Raw genomic sequence first — 6405 nt, 5'->3', positions numbered from 1 at the left:
TTCCTTCCAGGTCTGGGCATCCCTGATTTAATAGATGGATGATTCTCACACCATGACCAGTCCAGCTAAGCCTTCATTGGGTATCATCATTTCATAGATTGACTTAAGAATAACTGCAATTATGGGTGAAGTCACTTTGCACTAGACACTAACTAGTTGAAGGGTAAAATGTATTTTCTCACATAGCGCTAAGAAGAGTCTTATGAGGTAGATAATACTGACTGCCTTTTTTGCATGTGAGGAAACTTGGTTTTAGATAAATTAAGCTAATAGCTGAAGTCCCAATCTAGTCAGGGATTCAAATAGGACCCAAACACAGGTTTTCTGATTCCAAAGTCCTTCATGTCAACACTGATGCTGTATTCAGGGTTCTCAGGCCACAGCCCCAGTGAAGAATTTCACTGCTCTTTCACCATCTGATGTTGGTACTGATGCCTCTATGATCAAGAGGAAAGTGACAGAAAACAGGTGCTGGTAAATATATATGATTGGTTTGCCTAAAAAATATCAAAAGTCTCCAGGTAGCACAATTCTGATTATTAATGTTTACCTGTTTGTTTAGTCTAATAATGTCAACAAATAATATTTTGCATGCTAATCGGTGGATGCCAGAGTTAATCTTAATACGATCACACCTCACAAATAGGTGGGCCACAGTGGCACATAAGCTATAAGTCCCCGACAGAAGTCTTCCTTGAGTACATGTGAACAGTGCAACACAGTTAAGAGCAAAAGGCAGACACTGAGGCATCACTCCTCTCCCCAACCTTTGTGGTCAGGACAGGAAAAACAAGATTTGTACTTCTTGTCAAATGCCCATTTGCTGGGTATTTTCTTTCTCGTCTTGAAAATTAATAATAATAATTATGATAAAAACACAGCAAAAATAAAAATTTCAATAAAGGAAAGGAATAAAACTCTAAGAACACAAAATGGGAAGCTAGAGGAAGCCTGACCACGGTAAGGAGTGTCTGCTTCCTCCCTTCTTGACCCTTAGAGTGGGTCAAGCCCCACAGTCTGGTCCATGAGAGAAGGTGCTGGGCCTAGGTGGGGTCTGGGGTAGGGGACAGAGGGTGCACAGGTTGGAAGAGAGGAAAGAGATCCACTGTCCCTCTGGGCTCAGTTCAGGTTTGGCACCAGTGAGTGGGGGCACCAGACCCACGATCTATGCAGGTTTGGTCCCCACCGGGCAATGACCTGGGCGGAAGTCAGCAGTCATAACTGTAACTTAAGGGTTTTGATGTGCTGGAGCTTCTCACATAGCTGCAGGAAAGAGGGCCTCGGGGCAGAGTCCAGGTGCCTGCAGTTCTTTTTTTTTTTTTTTTAAGATTTTATTTATTTATTTGACAGAGAGAGACACAGCAGGAGAGGGAACACAAGCAGGGGGAGTGGGAGAGGGAGAAGCAGGCTTCCCGCTGAGCAGGGAGCCCGAAGCGGGGCTCGATCCCAGGAGCCTGGGATCATGACCTTAGCCAAAGGCAGACGCTTAACGGCTAAGCCACCCAGGCGCCCCTGTGCCTGCAGTTCTTCCTGACCTTGGGCACTGCAACTAGGCAGCTCTGGGGGCATCTGTCTTGTAACCCTTCACCTGAGGGACAAGGTCCTTCAGGGAAATTCTTGGACAAGGCGCTTTCTCAAAGGAGTAGATTTCCCAGAGAAAGATTCCAAAACTCTATGTTCCAGACTTGGTGGAGAATTTCTTCTCTTTCAGGGCCTCTGGGACTGTCCACTTGACCTGAAGCTTACCTGTGTCTTTCGAGCTAGCGGCCTTTTGGTGAGGTGGAAGTCACTGACCTTGGCCACGCTGTCCTTGGCTGCAACGTGCTGGTGTCCAAGGACAAAGTAGTTGTCCTCCAGGTATTTCATGGCCTTTCAGATTTCTAGTGAGAATTTGAGGAGATGTCTGCGAGGCAGATAATCCACCAGGTTACCTTGACCATGTGCTCAGTGACGATGTAGTGCCTGCCTTTCTCCTCCAGGATCACACTCAGAAACTGGGCCTGCTTGCTGTGGCCAAACCCTGTCATGACCCAGGATTCAGCCAGGAAGGCCCCAACAGTGGCGTCGTTCTTCACGCACTGAACAGCGATTTTTTTTCCCTCAGTAACCGTCCAGCACCAGTATTGGTCTCCAACCACCCTCCCCCCACCTACCCCTCCACCCCACCTTCCCAGCCCAGGGGTCTGCAACAGCTTCAGGTCGTGGCTCAGCGCCCAGATAGGGGAAGAGCTCCTCCAGGGCCATGTGCCCTCCATGACCTCTGGCTTCATGAGACGAGTGCAGAGTCCATCTGCATGTGAGGTGTGGTTTCCACCAGCTGCATGAGCTCCTGGAACTGCCCCTTTTTGTCAGTGCTGAGCGTGCTAGTGTGATACACATTGCAGTAAGGCTCGCCTTGCCATCACACATCACACAGTGTGTAGCCCATTCCAGGGTGGGCCAGGCTTTCCTGCACTGGGAATGGGCCTGTCTCTGGCAGGCACAGAGCTGCCTGCAACCACTGGACACAGCAGATGCTGTAGGCGGCGGGGCAGCTCAGCTGGGGTCTCCACCTCCTCCGGTGATGCCTGAGGGCCAGGCCGGGGGCAAGGTTGCCCCCCACTTACCATCAACCATCACCATGAAGGGGAATAGAACTGAGTTCATTGTAGCTCTGGAGTCCTTATCGGTTAACCTGGCCTGTGCCACGGCCTGGCTGGGACTGCTCTCCTCCTGGCCCCGGCCTCCTGTGTGGTGGCCTGGCCTCAGAAAGGAGCCATGCGCTCATGGGTTGGTCATATGGCATGCAGTAGGGGGTAGAGCTGGTCCCACCCCCGTGTCTGTGATGCCCAGGGCAAAGAGAAAATCTGCTGGAATAGCTTTCGGAAGGGTGGGGAGAGCTTACCAAAACGTTGATTTCAAAAACAAAGTTACATATGGCATTCCATTTACATATCTCTTTCTGTTAGTCAAGTTTCGGCTATGGGAATGTATATTTGAAGATATATTTTATGTATAACAAGAGACAGCTGTGATATATAACAACACATAAAACTCGGGTATGAAACTGAATTGAAATATTTCGAAATAAAATACGAGGAAAACTTAGTTTATCATAAAAACTTGGAAAGATTACTAAGTGAATTTTGCAGTTTAAATGTCTTGTAAATGTAATTTATACATGCTAATACACATCTAATTCACCTAGAGGCAGGGGATTTGAGATATAAGCTAATTCTTATCATGGCATTATTAAAATGTCCTTTATTAAAAATGGTCATTTTAAAAGTGACATTAAACTTTCATCCTCCCCAACATTGTTGTAATTTTTTTTTAAGATTTTATTTATTTATTTGACAGAGAGAGACACAGCGAGAGAGGGAACACAAGCAGAGGGAGAAGCAGGCTTCCCGCCGAGCAGGGAGCCCGATGCGGGGCTCGATCCCAGGACACTGGGATCATGACCTGAGTCGAAGGCAGACGCTTAACAACCGAGCTACCCAGGCATCCCCAAAATTGTTGTGATTTTAAATGTGATGGTTTAAAATTTATTAATGGAGTAATAGAGCTTCATTAAGTTACTCAGTAAAATTTTACTGAGCAGTTACTACAGGCCAAGCCTAATGCTTGGTTAGGAGAATAAAAAAAAATGTACAAGAGATAATCCCTGTTTTCAGCAAGGCAATAGCAAATCCAAGAAGGCATATGGGTTCCCCAAAAATTTCATTCAAATATGATGAATATTAGGGTTATAAACAAGATATTGAAATAGTTCAAAGAAGAGGCACAAGAATCAGCAAGTTATGTTGTTCCAGTTTTATTGGGGTATCATCGTATTAATTTAAGGTGCACATTGTGATGTTTGATATATGTATATGTTGTGAAATAATTACCACAATCAAACGAATCAACACATCCCTCACTTCTCACAGCTACCTTTGGTGTGTGTTGAGAACATTTATGATGTACTCTCAGCAGTACAGACTCAAAGTTTGAACCCTTTGATCAAGTTATTTTAAGTGGCCAATTTAGTCTTCGTTATATATTCTTTTTTGTATGGAGATTTAAAATATATATTATATCTAATTTGTAGTTGGGCACATTCAGAACGAATTTGTCACATCCTGCTCCCCCCGCTTCTGTGCCCCCAGAATTTTACCAAAAAGAAAAGAGGTGACATGTTGCATGAAAAGCCTGAAGTGGTAAGGTAGCCCCTCCTCTTATAGCTCCCCCAAAGGTAAAGAAGTGATAGGGGATGAGCTGGGATGAAAATTACAGATAGGATATTGTCAGAAGAATTTCTCATTCGTTTCTATAGCTGCAAACACTCATTTTTTTCCCCAAGTCCTTTTTATCTGCCATTTAGCAAGAATCCAATTACTGAGCATGAGCTTACTGCCTCATAAATAACATCCTCTTAGATTTCCAATCACACCATTCCAATTCTGTATTTTGTCAGCAAAAGTCCTGTTTTTAAAAATAATACTTCGGCCATCTGCTTACCCATATGTGCTACACATCACTGAATGTTAGATTCTCTGCAAATTTTATAGACGGTACCACAAACTTTGAATGTGTTTTCTCTCATAATTAGCATTTTACAACCACATTAAATTGATCACAGGTAAACTGTTTCATTTTGGTGTGTTATTTTGATTGTAATCAGACTACTTGCTGGAAAGTGATTTTGTAGCCCATATATTTTAGTTATAAAGAGTTTTCTTTCCTCTTTTATAGCAAATATGTTATTTTAAAGGTCACACTTGTCAGACCCATAAACTAAATCCCAGACTTGCAATGTAAGGCATCCCTCGAAGGATCCATCAGTGTTTACACTGAGGTGAAAAATGTTATCTTAGCAGCTTCATCAATTTCAATGACTGATGGTGTCATTTGCAATCTCTACAATTGGCTCCTCCCAAACAAAAGGGAAAACGGCTTGGTCGGGGGTTTGGTTTTCGTGTTCTTCTAAGAAATTTGTGACCATTTCCTTTTCCTAAAAAAAAAAAAAAGATAAACTGCAAATAGATGTATAGTGGGATCTGAAGTTACCACGGTCGTTCAACTGAGAAACTGTCCTATTTATGGGTGAATTATTGAAATTTTAAATCCACTGGAAGCCTGCCAAACTTAGGCTTCGGTTGTGTTTTTGTAACACAATCATGAAGTATTAAAACCTTTCAAGTCCTGTTTTATTTTAATATCCCATATTTCCATGGCGAAAATGTCAGTTGAGCAATTCCACATGAAATGTGCAATACAATAGTTGCAGTTCACAATTTTTAATGTGCAGCTCGTTTTAGCTCTCATTCAGTTATAATGAGTCAATCCCTCCGTGTCTTATGTTTTGACCCATGAGTGTATGAGTGTCAGCTTCTGGTTACCGATTTGCAAGGCTGTTGTCCTTTCCAAAACTTTGTTTCTTGTTTTCTTTTTTCCTGGAGATTTGTTTAAACTTCGTCTTTACAAAATTGGGAACTCTGCAATGTAGTTATTTTTTACTGGGTTTCTTACCTGAAGCTACCTGGGATGTAATGTCCTGCCCCCTTGCCTAGTGCAGGTAGGTGAGAAAAAGTTCAAATGTTCTAGGTTTTATTACCAACTTGCATGGCACAACTTTACTTTGGTGTGAAGTGCCCAGGTTTTCTACTTTTACTTTAAAGTAGTCCTCTGAGAATTCCTTGTCTTCGTTCCTGGTCATTGATTCAATTCATATGTCTTCCTATGCTTCTCTCCGTGTTTTTTCTTGATTTCAATTGTTTTTACTAGGATGGGTGTTTACAGTTATTGCAGTTCTATGTTTACTTTTGAAAACAAGGCCTGAACGAATGGCTAAAGCTAGTTTTGAGAGTAATTTATTATAAGATTATAATATACTCATTTTTGACATCTCGCAAGTAAATTAATAAAATGTTCTTGTTATGTACAAACTCTCTCAAACATGAATTTAAAAGGACAGCTTATTAGAAAGGTTTATATAACTTAACTTTAGTTATATTAGCTGCTAAGAATTCTTAAGAGATTCAATCATAGCTAGATTGTAATAAGAATAAGTACTCATATCCTGAATGTAATCTGGTCGGGCATATGGCACACTGAGGACAATGATTACGGTGAGATTTTTCTAAGTTCGTGCATCTAGGTAATGACCCTGAAAGGACTCGAATTAATTCGGGACTTTTGACTTTTTGCTTCCCTTTGTCATTCTTTTCACTGATGCTAGCTTAAATTTTGTTTGCTTAAATTTGTCACCTAAGTGCTGTACTATACACTTTGTAAAAACTGTCATCTTATTTAATCTTGAAAACAAAATAATAGCTATGAAACAGCAGCTACTTTCATCTTATTTTGCAGATAGGAGATGGAGGCTTGTAAAGGTTAGTATTTGCCTTTCCTGAATTCGTATCACAGGAGAGTAATATGAAT

General features: G+C 42.0%; 1 pseudogene; it reads right to left on the bottom strand.

Moving 5' to 3' along the window:
- Nucleotides 1-1215: 1215 nt before the first annotated feature.
- Nucleotides 1216-5680, bottom strand: LOC114202878 (tyrosine-protein kinase CSK-like; annotated as a pseudogene).
- Between the last annotated feature and the right edge of the window lie 725 nt (nt 5681-6405).

This window comes from Eumetopias jubatus, unplaced genomic scaffold (genome assembly GCF_037043125.1).
Source record: "Eumetopias jubatus isolate StellerSeaLion01/CBP00866 unplaced genomic scaffold, mEumJub1_p1.0 scaffold_7, whole genome shotgun sequence".
NCBI classification, from domain to species: Eukaryota; Metazoa; Chordata; class Mammalia; order Carnivora; family Otariidae; genus Eumetopias; species Eumetopias jubatus.
The sequence above is the reverse complement of the archived record's forward strand: the minus strand, read 5'-3'. Positions and strand labels throughout refer to the sequence as shown.